This window comes from Cavia porcellus, unplaced genomic scaffold (assembly GCF_034190915.1).
Source record: "Cavia porcellus strain 051 isolate PalLab524CR breed Dunkin Hartley unplaced genomic scaffold, mCavPor4.1 scaffold_19, whole genome shotgun sequence".
NCBI lineage: Eukaryota > Metazoa > Chordata > Mammalia > Rodentia > Caviidae > Cavia > Cavia porcellus.
Genome location: NW_026947502.1, coordinates 63112159 through 63136225, shown reverse-complemented (window position 1 = coordinate 63136225; position 24067 = coordinate 63112159). Strand labels below are relative to the sequence as shown.

Below are 24067 nucleotides of genomic sequence, written 5' to 3'. Positions count from 1 at the left end.
GACTATAGTTACCTAAAAAATTAGTTATCCTTACATTTCTGGAAAAGAGTGAACTTTTTTAATTTGGGAAGGACTTTATGAATGCAATTGAATGATATGAAATTAAATGAACCAAGTTATAGAAAACACAGCTCAGGTCTGAGGGTCTTGGAATCTCTGATACAGTTCATAGCATTGTGCTATCCCCTCCTCCTCTTTTTTCTTCATTCCATTCATAATCCACTTGTAAAGGGAGGGAATGCTGGAAACGGTCCCACTCTCAGCTTTTGTAGGTGGTTTCTATGAAATGCAAGTGCAGGAGAAAAGAAAAAGTGAATGAGTTGTCCCTGACTCTCATCACAACACAGAAAATAAATATTATACACTGCATAGTTTAAATATCAGTAATTAGTATTACTTTTTACAGCTTTACAATCCTTTTATTATTTTAAAATTTTAAGAATGAATACTTAATATTATATAAACACAATGCAATGAGTTAGGTAGGATACATAATTCAGAAGCCATTAGTTAGAAATATCTTAATATTGATTCATGCTGTTTTGATTATTTTTATCCTCATCATCACTATCATGATACTTTTGAAACACTGAGGAAATAATTCACAGACATTCATAATCTGTCATCATGAATTAATGTCTATGGAAAATGAAAACAGAATTTTTGTGTGATATTGTGGGTCTGTCATGACAACCAAAAACACACATTTCATGGTCTTAATCATTGAAATTGTTCACAACACAATAATTCCACCTCAAAATGCAAACTTTCATGTATCTATTCACGGTGTGTAAAAATTGCTCCAATGCTCTTTCTCCAAACTTCCTCCCTTTCCATGTTTATTGCATTCAGTTTTACCTTTATTGGTTATGTCAAAGAACTCTGATCCCAATCTATCATCTGCTTGAGAACAAGTAAAGATTCTAGAACAACCCAGAATATCAACCATGTCAGAAATGGGCTTTCTATTTCAGGCAATTATGAAGGAGGAGACAGAACAATGCTAAAAACTGGGATGAAAAAATCCAAATAAAGGCCTGATGGAGGAGACTGATTGTGGCCTATTTACTGTAGAACCTGGGACTCTCAGTGTATACAGCTTATAATTACCTAAACTGTTCATCCAGGCCTCTGGATACCTGAAACAATGGAAGCTGGAGAAAAGAGAGAAATTAAATATCTACAAAAGGTTTTGAATCCTACTATACTCAGGAAGCATTTCAAGGTTACTTTAACTTTATTAATTTTTATTTTCCAAAAGCTTTTGCTTTTTCCTCTGGTTTTCATTGTGTTAAGAGACGTATAATTAAATAGACCATTTGAACACTTATAAGTAAATCTTGGAAACATAAATTACAATGTCATTTTGTAGGACCTTAGATCACAGCAGACTGCAGAAATCTTTCCCTTCCTTAAATGAAATTTATACTCAAGGGCAAAGCCCAAACAAAGTTCCTCATCCACTCAAACAACCATCCTTCTATTATAAAATATAATATGAAATTGAACACATCAAAGATGGGAAATAATATAACCAATGAGGTGGTGACTTTTGTGTGTTCAGTTTTAATACATTTCCCAAGATACACTCCAAATGGACAATAAAGTTACTGGGATTAGATGGTTTCAAGGAGGATCTTTTTCAGACAGTTACTGAATTCCCTGTTTTTCAGGCAGTATATGAATGGATTCAACACAGAGGTGACCACAGTGTACATCAGTGAGGCTCTTATGCCCTTCATAAAAGAATGTGATGCAACTGAACTAAGGTATACAGCAAGGCCTGTTCCGTAAAACAGGCAAATAAATGACAGGTGAGACACACAGTTAGAAAATGCTTTGTATCTTCCACCTGATGATGGTACTCTCAGAATGTTGGATACAATTTTACAGGAAGAGCAAAGGATCCCTGACATGGGAAAAAAAGCCAAATATAACACCAGAAAAATGCTTGACCATCTTTTTGATTAATGTATCAGAACATGAAAGGGTAAGTAATTGAGAAGGATGACAGAAGAAATTATCAATTTTGACCTTCTTGAAGCAATTAAGGTTTAGGAAAAGGAAACTGTGAATTTGAGAAGTCAAAAAGCTAAAAAAGATAGACATCAATATTAGTAAGACACAGAGACAAGGGTTCATAATGACTGCACAAAGGTTCATAATGAATGCAGTGGGTGGCAGATGGCCACAAACAATTATAGACCATCACAGTCAGAAGCATGTCATTCATACACATGCAAATGATGAAGAAATTCATCTGCATCAGGGAGCCTTCATAGGAGATGACTCTGATGTGAGTTTGGAAGTTTACAATCTTCTTGGGCCTTTGGTAGAGATGTCAGGCAAAGACAGATTTGAGAGGAAGACGTAAATGGGATATGGAGGTGGGAGTCAGTACTGATGGTGAGGATGATGAGCAGGTTTCCACACAATGCAATCAGGTACATGGACAGGAACAGTCCAAAGAGGACAGGCTGCAGTTCTGGATCCTCTGAGAAGCTCATGAGTTGGGATTCTGGGATGCTTGTTAGATGGCATGTTTCCATGTTGTCTGAGGATTCATATAAAAAATAAATTTCAATGGAAAAATGAAATGTACCCCAGACTTCATACTTTAAATCACAAGTAAACTTGTAAGATTTGAAGATTAAGATTTTCAGTAATATTTCTCAGTTTTGAGAAATTCTTTCCCTCAAGATCTGTTTAATTATTTCATTTCTCGATACCTGTCTCCATATACACTCCTATTTTAATGACTCGGTGCTTAATTCTGTTAGCAGACCAAGAATTTAAAGTCCAGAAGTCCATAATTTCAGTCACCTGCAGTTAACTCTTTTAAGAAAAAGCATAGAGCCAGGCATGTTGACACACCCTGCAATTCCTGGGGGCGGGGGGGGGGCTCAGGCGAGAGGATTGCAGTGAGTTTAAGGCCAGCCTGGGTTACAAAGTGAGTTTAAGATCAGCCCGAACTGCATACTGAAACTCTGTCTCAAAACAAACACAAAACATAACAGACAGGAAATGCAAAATTATCCCATTCCTCTGAAAAATGCAATGCTATTGAAAAAATGTTTTTAAAATATCAAATACGTTTTATTTTCATAATACGATACAAATATCCCTGACTTAGGGTCTCTACAAATTCCATAATATCTCGAACTACAGTATCTTAAATTTAAATTAAAGTTAATTTTTCATAATATGAACATATTTTGGTGAGTTATCTCACACAAATTTTTTGTCCTCCTTTTTTCTGACTTTTTAAAAATGGAAGAGCTTGGGCCAGCAATATTACTCAGCAGCACAGTGCCTACCTGGCAAGTGGGAAATCATGAGTTTGAGTCATGGTTAAAAAAAAAAAAAAAAAAAAAAAAAAAAGAAACAACATTGTAAAACATCATAAAAACTGGAAGATATGGTGGCCATAATCTTAGAAGAATACATTTTAAAGCAGTAGTTTCCATGCACTGAAGAAATGTGCCCAGGATTTTGTTTAGAATAAGAGTGTGAACACATCAAAATCAAATTGCCAATGTGTGAAATAGAAAATCTGATACATGAAATAACATAGTTATGAAAATTGAGTATAAGCATTGAAAGTTGAGTGCAAAAGATAATCTTTAATTTTCCATTACCAAATATATATGAGGTTGTACAATAAAATAAATAACTCATATTGTAGAGCTGTGAATGGTCTGTTGAGAGATGAAGGAAGAAAATGGCTAAGTGTCAAAAAAGCCACAAATTTCCATAACACAAATGAGAAAGAGGCAAATGCAAACCAGAGGGACACTTATGTGTCTCCTTGAATTTCTAGAAGAGGAATTTTATTGGGAGCTGATCCCCCGACGTGCTTTCCCCAAGAATGCAGCAGAAAATGTTTGACTGAATCACCTGTGCTTATGATTTGGGCTCTCACTGCTGTAACCATGTGGACTCTGACCCTGATAATCAGAAGCAGATTCTTCATTAGAGATGGGTAGATGATGTGTTATTTATTTTTCTTATAAGGACATTTAAAATATCCAAACCATATCTCCAGAGGAGGAAACCAACTTTGATTTTGAGTGGTATTATGAAATTTGTATAATCAAATAATACATATTCTAGTGTTTATTTATAAAGTTATAATTCCTCTCAGTAATACAGGCCTTTATGTTTGAGAATTATAATAGTAAGATCTCATGTATTAACTATGCATATCAGTCTTAAATTTTTCATCAGTGAGGCTGTTCATGTAATAATTTCTTCTTTGCTATACTACATAAACAATTCCATGTTTACCATTGCACTAATTAAAGGAAAGCGTATACATGAATACCTAACTCAAAACAATGCCCCTTCTTAAAGCCATACATTAGGTTTTAAGACCATACATCCTGTTAGGACAATTATCAATTATATCCAAAGATCTACAGATAGGTAGATCATATAACCCATGCAGGATTGAGATGCTTAGATAAACTATTTATCTCATAGTAAAGTATGTATTCAAACATTTCAATGAGAATATATTAAAACAATTACTTTGGTTCAGTATTAAAAAGATGGACCTCCACTACAGGAGGAGCAGTGGCCTAGGAAGGTGGAAGTCTTCAGCTGCAGAAGCATGGACTGCTGGCTTGATGAGATGAGACCTCTATGATATTTTTTTTTCTTTTTGTCTTTTTTGTTTTTATCGGTACCAGGGATCGAACTCACGACTGCCTGCTTGCAAGGCAGGCGCTTATGCTGCTGAGCTAACTCCCCAGACCCTATGATATTTTCAAAGAAAGAATAAACCTGAAATGAAAGTAAATAATTCTTGGTTTGCCATAGATCAACTGACCAAAATAAAATGTTTTAAATAGTTTGAATGCCTTTTATTTTCATTTAAAGTGTCTCTTCCAATTTGAGAAGACTGAACTTCCTCTACATTAAGAGGATTGACCTTCAGTGAAATAGCATGGAAATCAATGGGGAACAGTCAAAATGAAAAACAAAACAAAACAAAACAAAATGAGGATTCAAAACAGAAAAAAAAATTGAAAATGGATGCAAAAATTCTAATATTAATGTTGAGGTTAGTGAAGTATGGATGTGCTTCAAAGTGTAATATTTAGCTGCATGAATGCTTAATAAATTCTTTCTAGTTCACCAAAGAGTGAAGTGCTGAAAGCATCAATTCAATTACTCTATCTTAAACCATACCTCACAGGGATGGCAAATCTTTCAGAGACTGAGTGTCAAACTGTAACCCAGAAGTCATTTAATTATTACAAAGTGCTAACAGTACAGTTAAGCCTGAAAACTGAAATTTTAGTTTAGAAAAAGTAACTTGCACATTAACATCTTTTTCCCTAAAATAAAAGCACATTAACATGTTTGTCTTGTTTCACCACCACTGCTTCAGTGTGCAAAGTAGGTCATGAGCAAAAACTTCATCTCCAAAAATCTCATAAAGTCTATTCGTAGTGAATCCCAATTATTTCACACGTATGTCATCTGATTCATCATATGATTTATGTAGAAGAGAATATTTTCACCTCCAAACCATCAAATTTAGCAGACTTAGCAGATTATCTCAGTAATAACTTTTCCATTCTAGTTTTGCCAGCATAATCTCATTTCAAAATATCCCATAAGATGCGAATATGTGATCTGATATTTTTAAAAGCTTCAGCATATGCCCTGCTGTATCTATTTCCAACTTCTATATATCTTTGTCTTACGGCAAAAGTAATAGTTTAAACCTCAAAGGTGAGTATGAAACTCATCTCAATATTGTTTTATAGTTTAAAATTAATTTCAAATAAATCATTACTGTAAAGATGGTATGTGAATGTTATGCTTCTCCAGCTTTGCATTATTATTCTATGGCACTATTAAACAAGCACTTTCCACATGCAATACCTCTAAGTTTTTATTACTGTTCGCTATCTCAGAGTTCCAATTTCCCTAAGAGCCCCACTGTCTGAAATACTGTACTGCTCTTCCTAGGACTTAGGGAGCAGCTGTTTCCTTCTGTTTCTTTAGATTTCACACCAAATATCACCATTTCAGAAAGGATTTTTCAAACATCCCATGTGTAATCCCCCAGACTAGCTTGGTGCATACTCATGTTTAATTTCCTCACTAAACAATACAACTTGGAACTATCTGTGTTAAATGTATCATGACAGATCTTTGTCTGCTCTCTCTAAGTGGAAAGTGTTTCCATGATATGAGGGACAATAAATTTATGTAAAGCTAGCACATCATCAGATACAGAGTAGAAATTCAGTAAATATATGATTAATGAAGAAATAAATAAATCACTGGGACAAACCAAAATAAAAAGGCAATGTTTACTGTCAGAAATAAATACATTATGATTTCAAAGTGTTAGTGATTATTTTAGTCTTATTTCTCTAATTTATTTTGTATTTTCATTTTGTTTTCTTTTTTCCTCACATAAGACTGGTTTTGTACAATTTGTCCTGTGCTGCTATGCTGGGGAGAGAGAGAGAGAGAGAGAGAGAGAGAGAGAGAGAGAGAGAGAGAGAGGGAGAGGGAGAGAGAGAGACAGACACAGAGCCAGAGAGAGACAGAGTGAGAGACAGAGGGAGACAGAGAGAGACAGAGACAGAGAGACACACACAGAGGGAGAATGGACATCAACAAGTGCACGGTTTTACTACTCAAACAGTGAATCAATCTGGACTCTAGAATTTCAATCCCCATGATTTAGAGGAGACAGATACACTCAACTGAGTAGCTCAGGAGGCTGCCATCAACCTCTAGGACAGCCTCTCATTGCTCTTCCAGTGGGCATAGAATCTTCCTGAAATAAACAGAAGAGTGCCTAACTATATTAAAAAATATGATAATGTGGCAAATATACATATTGAACTTATGTTAGAAACTATACAAAGTAAGCATATCTCTGAACAGAACTCCATGTAGCTATTTTTCCCATTTAATTAAAAATAATTAAGGACAAAGCAATTAACAAATGTGTATATTAAAATAGAGAAATGAAACATTCATTCAATAAAAATGGTAGGGCAGAATGCTTCCCAGGATCATTAATTGTTGAAAAAAAGCATGAGTTGGGACTGAAAATGTTTCAAAGACAACTTGGCTTTTGTAGACTGTGCAATTTCTCAAACTTGCCTCATTTTTATTGAGATATAGCCATAATGAATTTAAATGAGCACCACCTAACCTTTCCAAAACTCAATGAGTGTTAAAAAGTGAAGCTTCAGGAATGGAGCAAAGATGGTGAATAGATAACAGCCAGCTACAGAGGCTCCCTTAGACAGTCAACTTAGAATGCAATGTAATACAGCATGGAGAGCCCTGAACAGAGGGAGAAGAATTCTCTCATCCCAAGAAGAAACTAAGGTGAGAAGAACCAGTCAAACATATAGTCCTGGCCAGCTGTGCCACCGTGCAGCCCTGAGTGCCTCAGGGCTGCCCTCAGTACACTGAGACAGGCCATCCCCATGCCACTGCCTCTGAATCTGGTGCCATGGGCTGCTGGAGGCTGGGGTAGTGGAGACTCGGTGCCCACCGGCTGCCCACCCCCGCCACCACTGTTGCCTCCACCACCTCCCCAGATCTGGGCCATGTCCCAGAGGGCGTGAGGAGGAGGGCATGCTGCAGCTTGGGGGCATGGGACTGGACCTGCTGGGATGCATTGTTGCCCTCACCTTTGCCTCTCGTGTGAGGACCTGAGTTCGAGGCGCTGTTGCTGAGCGGGCCCCTGCCACCAGAGCAACCCTAAGGTCCCTGGGCAGGTGAGTATGTCTTTGCTGCTGCCAGGCCCACATGGCTGGAGCCCCACAGAGCCACCGTCATGAACGGAGTCCAGAGAATCTTCTTCTGAAAACACTTTTTCAGGCAATAATAAAAAATACAGAACCAGAACTTCCCGGTTTCCTGCAGTGCTGACCAACTTTGGGAAATTGGGCCTGTCAGCCTGCTCCCTGAACTCTGGACTGGGTGACCTCGGGTGAGTGTTGCCGCACCATCCTGAACCCCTGAGAGGGAGTTTAAGATGCCTCAGATAATAGCAAATTGGAGAGGGAATCAAAACTCCAGTCAGTCCGCTTTGCAAAGACCCTAAGCAATACGGAGAGGGCCAGAGAACCCTGGACACACCTGTCTGAAAGAAACCAGAAACACGCAAGAGACAGAAAAAACAAACAAACAAACAAACAAACAAACACCCTCCAGCTGCTGACTCTGGAAAAATAAGCCCGGGAGAGATAAATACAGAAAAAAACTAGTGCAGTAATCATGCAATATTAGACACAGCATCAGCAGACATAAAGAAATACCTCATGATCTCATAGATGAATTTAAAACTATACTTATGATCCAAGTGAGTAAAGATATAAAAAGATTAATTAAATAAATAATAAGGCCCTTCCAAGGGAACACAGATGGAAGAACAGAGGAACTCAGAAAAGGAAGAGAAACCTTTAATGAAGAATATAAACAAAATGTAGAATACATGAAACAGATCCAAAGATATTACCAGGAAACTAAAATCTCCATTGAAAGCTGGCAAAATGCCTTGACAAAAACTAAAGTTAGCCTTTTGAAACTTGAAGACAGATTTATGTTGTGTAATCATGAAAGAAAAAGATCTCTTAAATATAACAAGGAACCAGGAAGAAACAATTCAAAGGCTAGAAGACAACAAGAGGATTTATAACTTCAGAATAAAAAATGTGAATGAAGAAGCAGGAATAACCACAAATGAACTATGAAGACTATTCACAGACATAATTAAGGAAAATTCCCAAGCATAGGAAAAAGAAATGATATCCAGATAAATGAGGTACACAGAACTCCAGCCACCTACAACCAAAATAGATCTACACCCAGACATACAATAATCAAGATTCCAGAAACTCACCACAAGAGTGGAATATTAAAAGCAGCCAGAGAAAAGAATCAGATTACTTACAATGTAAAAATTATCAAAATAATGACGGACTTATCAACACAAACTCTCAAATCTAGAAGAGCCTGAGGGAAATAGTCCAAGACCTGAAAGGAAATAATCTTCAACCAAGACTGATGTACCCAGAAAAACTTTCTCTCAAAAATAATGGAGAAACAAGATATTTCCAAAACAAGGAGGAACTGTGGGAGTTCATGGCCACCAACCCAACCCCACAAAAAATGCTGAAAGACATTCCAGAGAGAGAGAGGAAAAAATACCAGGATTCCAGCAACAGTGACATAGAGACCTCAATGAATGGGGCACACAGTGGAATGAAGGAATAAAGTGGAAAAATAATAGCAGAAGAATAAAATAGCAGAAATGAGGCAGAGATGATAAGCTATAATCTTTAATATAGATAGCCCTCATACACTAACAAAAAAGAAATACAGGCAGAGTAGATTAGGAGTCAAGATCCATTGAGAGGCTCTGAATAGGTAATGCACTCAACTTGAAAGAGGGTTAAAAAACTGAGAGTCAAAGATGAGAAAACAATGCTATAGGTGACAGGAATCCAAAGAGAAACAGAGACAACTAGTCCAGCAGCCACAGATAGATTGGAAAGCTATGACACATTTGGACAGTGTAGAACTACAGAGCTAAAAGGAAGGAAAACCTTGTGGCTTTAGTAAGTAAAGGAGTACAGCTCAAGGTCAAGCTCAGGGGTAAAAAGGTTCAGCAAACTGAGAGAGGTAACAGTTTGACCCCCTAATCTAAAAACTAAAAGAGCTAGTGGGACCCAAAATATACAAAGCACCCTGAGAAAGGGAAAGGGAAGGAATTGTCTAAAATATGAAGGCAGGGGACATTGTTAACAGTATCAGTATTTAAGTCACAGGAGTCTTTTTGCTCTGTTTAGTTTGATTATATTTTGTTCTGGTCTGTTTACTCATGTTAGATTTGAGTGCCCAGACAGCTAGCCCAAAAATAGCAGGTTATACCACAGTAACTATCCTTAATTTCCTATTAACTTACACTGAAACCTTGTATTACTTACATTGTCTTAATATGACTGATCTTACTTGAAGCTGGTTTGTTAGACCATTATTTAGCCTTGACTGATTTTATTCGAATTTGTTATGCTTGATAATATCAAGAATAAGAGTAGAGGCAACTGCTCTGAAGATGACAAGATGTAAAAGATATCCATTCTGGTTTTGATTATTAACTGCTTTCAAGTCCTAAAAGGTCTTCAAAGTTGGGTTTTTATTAAAATAGCTATGCAATGTTATGTTCAATTATATTATGCCTGATGATGTGGACAATTCTATTGAAAATAACAAGAGAAAGCATAGTAACTATTGTAGATCACCTAATACTGTGGTCCTATATGACTTTTTCATTGCATGTTTTTCTAGGAATTTATTTTCTTGTCTTGTTTTGATCTGTTTTTCCCTAAAATACAGAAAGGATAGATATACATGTGGAGATTCACACATGGGAAGAATTTCTAAACTATTTATGGGAACGGATTATATAATATATGATGTAATGAACAGATACTGTGAAGAAGAAACCCAATGCTAGTTTGTAGCATTATGATATAAAATCTAGCAATACTATCACTCACTGTTCAGAGTGATATTAGTCTAGTCTTTTATGTTCAATTTCAGCATATGTAAAGATAAAGACAGCTACTTCTAAGAGAATGAGAGACATTATGATAGTCATTACTGATTTCCCCCAAATCAGGTTTTGAAGACCTAAAATATCTTTTTCATCCTGTAATTATTTGATTAGTTCTATAACATTCAGTATACATTCAATGCGTGTAAAGATGGGGACAACCATTTGGAAGAAAACTAGAGAAGATAGCAGTGAAGATCTCCAGTGGACTTGCTTTGAAATCTGTTTCTTTAAATTGTTTCCTTCTAAACTGTTTTGTTCTGTTTAATCTTACCCTCTTTAAGATAAACAAAACAAGTGGGTAGGCCTGATAACCATATTACTAAGTTCTTGTTGGATCATTGAGCAGAACTGTTTACAGGGTCATTATTTAATTATCACTTTGTATTCTTTAATTTGTAACTCAAGCAACTATTTCTAAGATGACGATATATAACTTATCGACTGGTGATTTCTTATTGTTTATTTTTCTGAAATTCTGTAATGTTTCTACCTTTTTTCCTGTTTTTTCTTTCTCTTTAAATAAAAAATAAAAAAGTGAATCTTCACATGTTACATACTCCTGAGTCATTTACTTAACGTTGTATAATTAATTCTGTTTTCTCCTCAGTATTGCAATTCCCCACGCAACCCTTATAAGACTGAGGTTACAAGTGCATTACATTAATGCATTATTCAGGGAAATCTCACACAGGTGTTGTCTTACCTTCTAACAGAAGTACCAAAGCTGTTCCCTTAACTTTACAGGCACTTCTTCTTTTCTTCCCTAAACAGATGAAATTCTAAAGAGTGCGTGGTTCTTGGAAACATGACACAGACAACGGAGTTCATTCTCTCAAAGGTCTCAGAGTGTCCCCGAACTTCAGTTTCCCCTCTTCCTCCTCTTCCTGGGTGTCTATGGGCTGACTGCAATAGGGAACCTGGCTTACGTCACCCTCACCACTGTGGACTCCTGACTACAAACCCCCATGTACTTCTTACTCTGACACCTGGCAGTCAGCAAATTTAGTACCTCCACTATCATCACTCATAAAATGCTGTGCAACTTCTTAGCAAACATGAAAACCATCTCATACTATTCCTGCAGCACCCCGCTGGGGGGATTCCTGGTTTTCATCGTGACTGAGGCCTTCATGCTGGCTGTGATGGCCTATGGCCGCTATGTGGACATCTGCAAGCCCCTGCTCTACACAGTGCTGGTACTTCCGCGGGTCTGCCTGCTGCTGGTGTTCTGCACCTACCTCTAAGGCCTTTTCACATCCATTGTGTTTACACTGCATATTATCTCTGTCTTTCTGCTCTTCCAACATCATTAATCATTTTTTTTTATTTAAGAGGAAAAAGAGAAAAACACAAAACAAAACAAAGCGGTGTAAGGGTACACGTAATACAGAACTACAAAAAAAAAAGAAACATAACAGTAAGAAATCACCTGTTAATAGATTACATATTATCATCTTGAAAATAGTTGCTCAAATCACAGTATCAAAGAATACAAAGTGGACACTCAAACAGGGAGACAGCAAACAGCTGTGTTCAATGATCTAAAAACATTGATATAGTCAGCTATTTAACACCCCTAAACACACTTGCTGTTATATCCATTAGAGCTCTTTTTTTTCCCCTCTCTTTTTTACAACAAAATTTACACATTTTGGATTTTATTACTCCTTAGTGCTTATTACTTTTTTTGGGGGGGGGAGAGAATTCAGTCAAATATGGCAAAACAAAGCTGTCAGTCAAAACCAAGGATAGACATAGCACATGGTGTAGAACAGAGTACAAGGTTATCAACAATGGTTATCAACGTTGTCTCTTGTTTCCTTAAAAAGAATTGTCTATCTCATTAGATATTATAAAGTTGGACAAAACAGTAGAGAACAAGACCAATAAAACTTAGGCATTGTAAACCTTACAGGACTTCCAAAGGAGACAATAGTCAAACCAGAATGGGCATCTTAGTGAATCTTACTACCTTCAAAGTAGTTGCCTATACCCTCAAACTTGATACTATCATACAGAATGGAACAGAGTCTAATCAGTCAAAACAAGATTGTGGGAGTATTACAGGACTTCAAAACAAGTTAATAGGAAATCAAAAAGAGTTACTATTATATATCCTAATTTTTAAAATTTTTCCCCTTAATTAAGACAAACATAAGAAATAAATAATAATTTTTTTAAAGAATAAGGGGGAGATTGAGATAAAACAGGACATAACAATATAACAATAGAGGTCAAAGCATGACTGTTTCAGCAACCTAGTACTTCACCACCATATAACTCGACTTAATAGTAGTTACCATAGTGTCTGTCTTTTTCCTTGAAATATTTGGATAAAACTTCATATAGTATAGCTTCAAATATTTCCTTATCAAGAAGCCCAGAATAAAGCCTTTCTAATTAATGACTGAAAACTTTATAAGGCTTCAAGGCCACATAATGGGGAATCATGATTACCACATATTTTTATATATTTGAATCATTACTTACATTAGGGAAACTATTCGGTATTCACACATGCGAGATTGATTTATTTCACTTATGAGTATGGTCTCAAGCTGCGCCCATTTATTGATAAATATCTCAAGGTGATCCTTCTTTATAGCTGAATAATACCCCATTGTATAGAAATACCACAACTTTTTAATCCATTCCTCAGTTGATGGACACTTGGGTTGTTTCCAACATCTGGCGATTACAAATTGTGCTGCTATAAACATAGGTGCACATATATCACTGTGGTATGATGCTTTCAGTTCTTCTGGTAATATGCCTAGAAGTGGAATAGCTGGAATAAATGGGATTTCCAATCCCAACTTTTTGAGAAATCTCCAGACAGATCTCCACAAAGGCTGTACCAGTCTACACTCCCACCAACAGTGCAGGAGTGTTCCTTTTTCCCCACAGCCTCTCCAGCATTTGTTGTTGTTGGTTTTCTTGATCCTGGCCATTCTTTCAGGAGTGAGATGGTATCTCAGTGTGGTTTTAATTTGCATTTCTCTAATGACCAATGATGATGAGCATTTTTTCATCTATTTATTTGCCATTTGCATTTCTTCATCTGAGAATTGCGTATTCATCTCAGATGCCCATTTTTGGATTGGGTCTTTGAACTTTGGAGGTCTGAGTTTTTTAAATTCTTTATATGTTTTAGACAAGAGTCCCTTGTCTGAGAGAGAGTTCACTAAAATCTTTTCCCAGTTTGTGAGTTTTCTTTTCACTATGCTGGAGATTTCTTTTGACATGCAGAAACTTTTTAATAAGAAGTGGTCCCAGTTATTGATTCTGGGAAGTATTTCCTGTGCGGTTTGAATCCTGTTCATGAATTCTCTACCTACTCCTATGTCTCCAAGGTTTCTACCTAATTTGTCTTCCAATAGATTTAGTGTTTCTGTTTTAATATTCAGATCTTCGACCCATTTAGATTTTAATTTAGTACATGGTGATAGACATGGGTCTAGCTTTAGTTTCCGGCAAATGGAGAGCCAGTTTTTCCAGCACCATTTATTAAAGAGACTGTCATTCTTCCAGTGAACCTGCTTGGCTCCTTTATCAAAGATAAGGTGGTTGAGTGTGTTTGTAGTTGTAGTTGTATCTTCTAATCTATTCCATTGATCTTTGGTTCTGTTTTGATTCCAATACCATGTTGATTTTACTACTGTTGCTTTGTAGTATAATTTCAAGTCAGGGATTGTGATGCCTCCTGCTTTGTCTTTGCTGCTTAGAATTGCCTTTGCGATTCTAGGTCTCTTCTGGTTCCAGATGAAATTTAGGAGTGATTTCTCTAGATCTATAAGGTATGTTGGTGGTATTTCTATTGGGATTGCATTGAATCTGTATAACAGTTTTGGGAGAATGGCCATTTTCACAATGTTTGTTCTTCCTATCCATGAGCAAGGGATGTCTTTCCATTTTCTGAGATCATCTTCAATTTGCTTTTTCAGTGTATTATAATTTTCACTGTATAAGTCTTTCACTTCTTTCATAAGAGTAATTCCTAAATATTTCATTTTTTTGCTTGCTAATGTGAATAGTCCAGTTTGTCTTATTTCCCTCTCTGTGATTTTGTTGTTCGTGTATAGGAATGCTATTGATTTCTGAGTATTGATTTTGTATCCAGCCACATTACTGAATTTATTTATTGTATCTAAGAGTCTTTCAATGGAGTTTAGGGGGTCTTCTACGTAGAGTATCATGTCATCTGCAAACAATGATAATTTAACTTATTCTTTTCCTATCTTTACCCCTTTTATTTCTCTTTCTTGCCTAATTGCTCTGGCTAGTACTTCCAGTACTATATTAAATAGGAGTGGTGATAAAGGGCATCCTTGTCTTGTGCCCGATTTTAAAGTAAAGGCTTTCAATTTTTGGCCATTTAGTATGATGCTGGCTGTTGGTTTTTCATAAATGGCCTTTATTATATTGAGGTAAAGACCATCTATTCCAATTTTCTGTAAAGTTCTTATCATGAATAAATGTTGGACATTATCGAAGGCTTTTTCTGCATCTATAGAAATGATCATGTGATTCTTACTTTTGACTTTATTGATATGGTGGATTATATTTATTGATTTGTGTATGTTGAACCATCCTTGCATTCCTGGGATGAATCCCACTTGGTCATGGTGTATAATCTTCTTGATGATTTGCTGGATCCTATTTGCCAATATTTTATTGAGGATTTTTGCATCTGTGTTCATTAGGGAGATCGGTCTATAGTTCTCTTTTATAGTTGGGTCTTTCTCAGGCTTTGGTATTAGAGTAATATTTGCTCCCAGGAATGACTTAGGAAGGATTGCTTCCCTTTCAATTTCATTGAATAGTTTGAGGAGTGTCGGCATTAGGTCTTCTTTGTATTTCTTGTAGAATTCTGCAGTCAATCCATCTGGGCCTGGGCTCTTCTTGGTGGGTAAGGACTTAATTACATTTTCAATTTCAGTAACAGAGATTGGGTTATTCAACAGTTGTACATCCTCTTGATCTAGCTTTGGTACTTCATATGCTTCTAAGAATCTGTCTATTTATTCTGTGTTATCAAACTTTTGAGAGTAGAGGTTTTCGAAATAGGTGTTGATGATCTTCTGTATTTCTATTGGGTCTGTAGTGATTTCTCCTTTTTCATTTCTTATTGCATGAATTTGAGGTTTTTCTTCCCTTTTTAAGATAAGGTTGGCTAGGGGCTTATCGATTTTATTTATTCTTTTAAAGAACCAACTCTTTGATTCGTTGATTCTTTGGATTGTTTTCTTAGTCTCTATTGCATTGATTTCTGCTCTGATTTTTATAATTTCCTCTCTTCTTTTGGCTTTGGGCTTGACTTGTTCTTCTTTTTCTAGCTGTTTGAGGTGTAGCATCAAGTTATTTATTTGTATTCGATCTGTTTTCCAACAGAATTCAGTGGGATGTGGGAACTCAGTGCAATGAATTTTCCTCTCAGGACGGCTTTCATTGCATCCCACAGATTCCAGTAAGTTGTATCTGCATTTTCATTTTCTTTTAGGTATTGTTTAATTTCTTCTTTAATTTCTTCTGTGATCCACTGATTACTCAAGAGTGTGTTATTCAGTTTCCATGTGTTTGCGGGATTTTTGCAGTATCTTTTATCATTAATTTCTAATTTCAGAGCGCTATGATCCGATAACATGCAAGGGATGATTTCAACTCTTTTGCATTTGTTTAAATATGTTCTGTGAGCTAATATATGGTCTATTTTAGAAAATGATTCATGTACTGCTGAGAAGAATGTGTATTCTGATGTTGTTGGGTGGAACATTCTGTATGTGTCTATCAAACCCATTTGTTCACAGGTGTGATTCAGTTCTGTTATTTCTTTGCTCATTTTCTGTCTGGTTGATCTGTCCCTTGGTGTCAATGGCGTATTAAGGTCTCCTGTTACAATTGTGTTGCTGATAATTTGAGTTTTCATTTCTGTTAATAATTGTTTTATATAACTGGGTGCTCTGGAGTTTGGTGCATATATATTTAAGATAGTTATCTCTTCCTCTTGGAGTTTTCCCCTTACAAGTATGTAGTGACTTTCTTTGTCCTTTATGGTCATTGTTGGCTTAAAGTTCACGTTGTCTGCAAACAGAATGGCTACTCCTGATGTTTTTTGGATTCTTAATGCATGAAGTACTGTTTTCCATCCTTTGACTTTCAGTCTGTGAGTATCCTTCTGGGTTAGATGGGTTTCCTGTAAACAGCATATGGTTGGATTTTGTTTCTTGATCCATTCTGCTAGTCTGTTTCTTTTGATTGGTGCGTTGAGACCATTTACATTAATGGTTATTACTGTTAAATGCTGGTTAATTGTAGGAATGTTATCTCTCTGCTGTTGCATCTTTATCTTTCTGTTCTGCTTAATTATTTGCTTTGCTTAGTGGTTTTTTCCTTTGTGTATCTAAACTGTCTTTCAATATTTTTTGCAGGGTTGGTTTGGTGTTCATGAAGTTCTTTAGCTGTTCTTTGTCATGGAAGTATCGTATTTCACCATCAATTTTGAATGATAGTTTTGCACGATACATCAGTCTAGGTTGGAAATCATTTTGCTTTAGGATCTGGAATTCTTCACTCCATGTTTTTCTTGACTTTATCGTTTGTGCTGAGAAGTTTGCTGTGATTTTGATAGGTTTTCCTTTATAAGTGATCTGTCTTTTCTCTCTGACAGCTTTTAATAATCTATTCTTGTGTTGGATTTCTGGGGTGGTGATTATTATATGTCTGGGTGTAGTTTTATTTTGGTTATGACTATTTGGAGTTCTATATGCTTCACTGATCCTGATGTCAGTTTCTGATCTCATGCTTGGGAAGTTTTCAGCTATTACTTCTCTAAATATCCTCCTGACATCCTTCATGTTGTCTCCCTCTCTTTCATTAATCCCTGTCATTCTTATGTTATTCTTCTTTGCATCATCTTGCAGTTGTTGAATTGTTGTTTCCTGATTCCTTGTTATTTTCAAAAGATCTTTCCTTTCCTGTTCACTAGCTGCAATCCTGTCTTCAAGGTCTGAAATTCTATCTTCACTTTCATTAAGGCAGTTTTTACAACTTTCAGTGGAGTTTTTTATTTCCTGTATATCTCTATGCATCTGCATTATGTATTCTGTTTGTTTCTTATATTGCTCGTCTAGGGATTCTTTCTTTTTGTTTAGTTCCTCCAGTTTTTTATCTGTGTTTTCTTTAGATATATTTAGAATCTCTTTCATTTCTTTTATCATTTCTTCTTTTATCTGGGAGATTATCTTGTGTTTGAATTTCTTTAAAGTTCCTGGAGTTGCTTGTCAATATCAGTAGCTATTGTGTCCGATATATGAGGTGGATGGGATATATTTTCTTCTTCTATATACATCACTCCTAGGGCTTCTTGAGATGAGCTGGAGGTTTGAGGTTGTAATTTGTTCTTTCGTTTTGTCTTTTTCCTATATTTCTGTGTTTCAAGTGTTATTTGAAAGCTTCCTCAGGATCTGTTGAAAATCCCCTTCTATGTTTGCAGCTACTGAGACTCTGGCACCAGGTTACCCCAAGACATTGGGCCTGCAGAACCAGTGGCCCTCCTCTGCCTGCTCAGAGCTCCGCAGTTCCAGAGAAGCTGGGCTTCAGGGACACTGTATGCCCACCTGCCCCTTGGACGCTCCACAGTTCTTCAATCACAGCCGGGTTAGGGTACTCAACACAGGCCACGGTGCCTCAGGAACCTGTGATCCCTCCCTGCTTGCAGAGATATCCACAGTTCTCCAGACACACGGAGAGGCCGATGCAGGCACCCCAGTTCCGCCTAGCTCCTCCTCTGTACACCGATGGTTAGGCATGGCAGCAAAACAGGCTGGGCTCTGGGGATAGTGTGGGCCCGCCCATCTGTCGGGAGCTCAGCAGTTCTCCAAGTGCAACCGGGATGGGGAGGCGGATGTAGAGCCCTCAAACCCACCTCTCCCCTTCACTGCACCTGGAAGCCTGGAGGGACTCCACCAGTCTGGGTGGAGATATCCACAGTCCTCCAGACACACAGAGAGGCCGATGAAGGCACCCCAGATCTGCCCAGCTCCTCCTCTGCACACTGATGGCCAGTTTCAGCAGCAAAACAGGCTGGGCTCGGTTGATAGTGTGGGCCCCCCCACCCCTCGGGAGCTCAGCAGTTCTCCAAGTGCAACCGGGATGGGGAGGCAGATGTAGAAGCCTCGAACCCACCTGTCCCCTTCACTGCACCTGGAAGCCTGGAGGGACTCCAACAATCTGGGGAGAGATATGCACAGTCCTCCAGACACACAGAGAGCCATTAATCATTTTTACTGTGACATTACATCACTGATACCATTGTCCTGACCTGATACTTATGTCACCACAGAAATACTTGTCATTCTGTCTGCAGGGACACATTTGATTTGCTCCATGATAATAGTTGTGGTTACCTATTTCAATATTTTCCTGTCTGTTCTAAGGATACACTCATCAGAAGGGAGAAAGAAAGACTTTTCCACTTGTGGCTCACATATGACAGCTGTCACAGTTTTCTATAGGACACTGCTATTCATGTATTTACAGCACAGGTTCAAGCACTACCTGGACACTGATAAATTGGCTTCTGTGTTTTACACCGTGGTAATCCTGGTGCTGAACCCCATGATCTACAGTCTGCAGAACAAGACGTGAAGGCAGCCTTCCAGTGATTTGTGACAAACCCATGCAGTTCTTGTAAGCAAATGTAACTTTAGATTCATATCAATAAGAAACAGAGAGAGAGAGAGAGAGAGAGAGAGAGAGAGAGAGAGAGAGAGATAGAGAGAGAGAGACAGAGACAGAGAGAGAGAAAGACAGGGAGAGAGAGAGACAGAGAGACAGAGACAGAGACAGAGACTGAGAGAGACAGAGAGAGAGAGACTGTTATAGTGTGCTGTGGCATAACAATATAAAAGCCAGATGAAGATCTTTAAAGCATACCATCATTATAACGAGAGAGGTGGTGATTTGAAGAAAAATAAATTTAAAACCATAATGAGAATATTGACTAGTGAACAATAACAGATAAATAAAGATGTTATTCACCACTTTGCCCTGGATTAGGCAGAAAAATTTCTGGAAAATATTTCCTTAACATATTGGGAAAACCACAAGATTTTAGAATTACTAAAGAAATTTAAAAATAGGAAGATCATAATAAGTAAGTAAATTGGGTTTTTCTTCATCTGTGAATATTTTTTTTTTTTTTTTTTTTTTTTTTGGTCTTTTTCATTTTTATTGGTACCGGGGATTGAACTCACGACTGCCTGCTTGCAAGGCAGGTGCTTATGCCGCTGAGCTAAATCTCCAGCCCCCATCTGTGAATATTTTTGATCTTACTCACTAGAGTTAGGTGCAGTAGATCACTGACTTTTGAAAAATTATAGCTTAAGATGGCTAAAATTCATTTTATACCTGTTACTAAAATTGAAGTATAATTTACATTTAAAATTTCCTCGACTTTTAAAAGACATTGTTTGAACAAATAGGAAACATCAATGACTTTTCTTTGAATCACAGGCATATTACTAACTGAAATATTTTATTCCAATTAATATTATTTTATACTTTTTAAGGCAGCACAGAGGCCCAATATAGAAACATTTTTACTTTTTTAATGTTTTACCTTTATCTTTACTCAAATGATCTTTATTCTTCAGCGAGTGAAATCTACTCATTGTTTTGCAACATTAGACATTTAATGGGCCAAGTTTCCTAAAGTACCTTATATCCCTACAGGTAATATTTAACTGTTTTTATAGACGTGTTCTTTCATTTACTGATCATTATGCATCAGTGAGTTTGAACCTAAAGCTATTTTACAAGATTATATCATAATTCAAAATTGTCATATTAATATAATGAGTGACTATAAACTAACACTTAATGAACCTAAAGGAGAACGCTAAATCAACTGTAAGAATTAAATTATCAATAACAAAGAATGCACTGGAAATATATTTCAACTTTTTTGGATTTTTTTTATCCCTTATATTTCTGGTGTTGAAAGATTGATTTGTCTATAGTCAATAAAATTTTGAGTATAATACTTGAGTATAAGCAGGAAATTTCATCTTAAAAGAAAACATTAGTCCTGCATTCACAGAAAAATAGATTGGGGCATAATTTTACTATTGCCTCAATTCTTCAATTTTTTTTTTTTTACCAAAACCGACCTCTGGGCTTGTCACGGTTTATACAAGTACATTTATTATTGTTTTTCTGTGTTACAATCACTCTCTTCTTACCCATCTAACTGTTTTTTTAAAAGGATAGAGTTTATATAACATTGCATGTAACTCTGAATGCTGACCACCCAATCTGAGATTATTTGTTCTTTTTGCGTGTGCATGTGTGTGACTTTTCGTTCAGTAGTTAGAGTATTGCGCATTTTCACCTGTAAAATCCTACACCATTTGTCATAAAGTGGATAGTCTATAGTCTGTTATGATTCCTTATTAAATGTATGGGTCACCTAGTGGTGTGCTGGGGTATCCCAATTGTTCCAGTGAACTCATACTATTTAAATTTTTGATCTTTCCAAGAATAGCCATGGAATTCACTTTGTTTTGCAAACACGCCTGTGCAGGGAATTTATTGGAACTACACACAAGTAAATTCTGTCCAAAGTAACATATTAGCTGTAGGTCTTTGTACTCTGCCTAAGCAATTATACTCCTACTTGCTGACTTACTTTACATTGAACAGAAGTGTGAATGTCAGAGAATGCTCTCCACAGGTGAAAACCTCAACAAACTGTAATTTATCCATGTAACATAAAACTGGGCAGCAATAAACAATATCTGCAAACAGTATAGAATATGACAAGACAATTTATTATAGTAAAAATGTCGAGGGAAAGATGGATAATTTTTGTGGAGATCCCAGGAGTTATCCAAATAATGACATAAGAATATTGTAAATAAAATTACCATACTTAAAATTAATTCATTGAATGTCCCTACAGAACATTGATGAAGATAATATTTTGTAAGCTTGATTAACATACTCAGTTTATAATTAAACTCTAGGCTCATCACAGACTTCTCTGTGCAGACAATGGGAAATCTTTAAATTTGAATAGTTCACATAACATTACACAATTACTGGCTTGATGTTGTATTTATAAATATCACTTGTGATTGCCAAGTTTTTTTTTAAAGTAGTAAAGTAATACTTATGTTCACAAAGGTTTCTATTTGCAAATAATTTGTTTTTAAACAAAATTTTGCTTCCGTTCACAAACTGCATATCAGATGACAAGCATGACCATGGCCACAAAACATAATACAAACACATAAAATCACAAGAGGAGCCATCTTCCCAGAAATCTTGAAACAAATGAAGTTTATAACCCAAGGTACCATTGTACTCTCAATTCAAAGACAAGTTAGGTGTTGGTTCCTGAAAATGTCTCAACAGCATTGAAAACACCAAGAAACCAAATAACATTTTCCCATACCTTTCTTCCATAAAGGGAACCAAACCAAGGTTCTAAAAAATTACCAAAATGAATCACAGAGTCATGAAAATGGAAATTCAAGATCAGAGAATAAGAGCAATACTGATTCATTTAAAATCAGACAGCAACAGAAGCAAAGACAGTTGCTGAAGTGAAAGCAATGCATGCAGAGATTGTGACTCCACTCAAAGTGTGGGAAGATACCGAGTCAGTGTTCAATAAACTCAATGAAATACAAGTAGAATAAATGCAAAGACTATCAGACAAACACACCATGGTCAGAGAGCTAAGCATCAAGGTAAGGAGAAAATCAGAAAATCTGGCATGCAAAATCTGGCATACACTCATAGGTACCATAACACAGTAAATAGATAAGGAGTATGGTGACAAAAGTAAGAAAAGAAAGTCATAATTAACAAATTATTCTTTAATAATTGTTTAATAAGAAAGAAATAAGAGGCAACCTACACAAAATTTTTATCTTTGTTAACACAGAGTGAGACAGAGAGACAGAGACAGAGAGAGAATTGACTCTAAAGGCAGTGATGGCCAACAAATCCCATGAACTGCTGCGTGGGGAGGGATGAGGCACACATCTGATAATAGATACCAGTCCAAGTTGGAAGCCTTGACATTAGGAGGAATTTATGATATTACTTCTGGTCTAAGGCTGAAGATCTGAGAACCAAGAGGGCTGCTGGTGCAAGTCTTACAGTCTGAAGGCCCAAGAACCCAGAACCTGGACTAAGAAGGCTGAGAGCAACACTTCCTTTGGGGGAAAATCTGGAGCCAGTGTCTGAAGAACAAAGGTCAAGAAAAGAATTTATTCTTTCTTTGAGAGGATAAATTTTAAATTTTTCTTTCCTCTACCCTCAATTTTGTTTATTCTTCCATCCACAGGTCAATACCAACACTGAGTGGGCAGCTCCTGTTTATTCCATCTACTGGTTCAAAGCCTGTCTCCTCTGGAAGCACTTAACAAGCACACCTAGGAACAAAGTAAAAGTCTAAGAAAGAAAAGGAAATTTTGTCTGTCTCGTGGAATATTGCAAATTCTAATGTTAATACTGCTTGGGAAATAGCTCTTCTTTTCAAAATTTTGGTACATATAACTTTAACAATACTGACAGGCAAATTTAAGAAAAAAACTGCAAAAGATGTCCTCTCTCAAATTTTATTTCAGAGGTGGTCAGAAAGAGTAATAAAGAATGATTTTCCTCAGATTTCAAGTCCTGCAACTGTCATAATCAGGTGGAATAATTCGTATCAGATATTAAATCTTTCAAAAGCTATACTACGTACTTATTTTAATCACTGATGTTCACTGATCATCCAAGGCCAGGTTCCTAGAATGTAATATTCCTGTGTTTGGGCCAAATGCCTTGGTGGGCTAATCACTATATACTCTATACTGGTGTAGAAACCTGTTATATATTTTATCTCCTGCTCATTTGAAACCTATAGAAAATATACTTATGACTTTGAGTAATCTTTACTTAAGTGCTGATCTTGGTAAATTACCAGAAAAGTGGCAAGAAACATATTACCTTTGAAAAATGGATAATTTTTTTAATAGTTCCATGAATCCTCCCCCCCCCCCCGCTATTTTACACAGTGGCTTTCCCCTTACACAGGAGTCATATGCATCCTCAAATATTTGTTCTTATTCAGTTTAAGATGCTGTAATACATTGGGCAGTTTCAGTGATAGAAAATGATTTTTTCATGATTCTGGAAATAATGACCATGATCACTTTTCTCTCTGATTCTGTCATCAGTTAGAGCTTTCTCTCTTTTAAATCACTACAATCTTTCTGTGTGAACATAGTTTCTCTTCTACTCTTTGCAATGATAACATAGTGAGACACATACATAGACACACACACACACATATACAGATAGATAGATAGATAGAGAGAGAGAGCATGAGAAAGCACATTTTGCTTTCTTTTTAAATAAAGTCACGTGATTTCACGCACCTCTTCATCACCTCATTGAGCCATG

The 24067-nt window shown here is 36.5% G+C and overlaps 2 pseudogenes; one reads left to right on the top strand and one right to left on the bottom strand.

The window, feature by feature from the left end:
- Positions 1 to 1616: 1616 nt before the first annotated feature.
- LOC111755181 (putative gustatory receptor clone PTE01) lies at positions 1617 to 7594 on the bottom strand (annotated as a pseudogene).
- A 26-nt stretch (positions 7595 to 7620) lies between these two features.
- On the top strand, positions 7621 to 19311 carry LOC100723612 (olfactory receptor 8J3-like; annotated as a pseudogene).
- The last annotated feature ends 4756 nt before the right edge of the window (positions 19312 to 24067 follow it).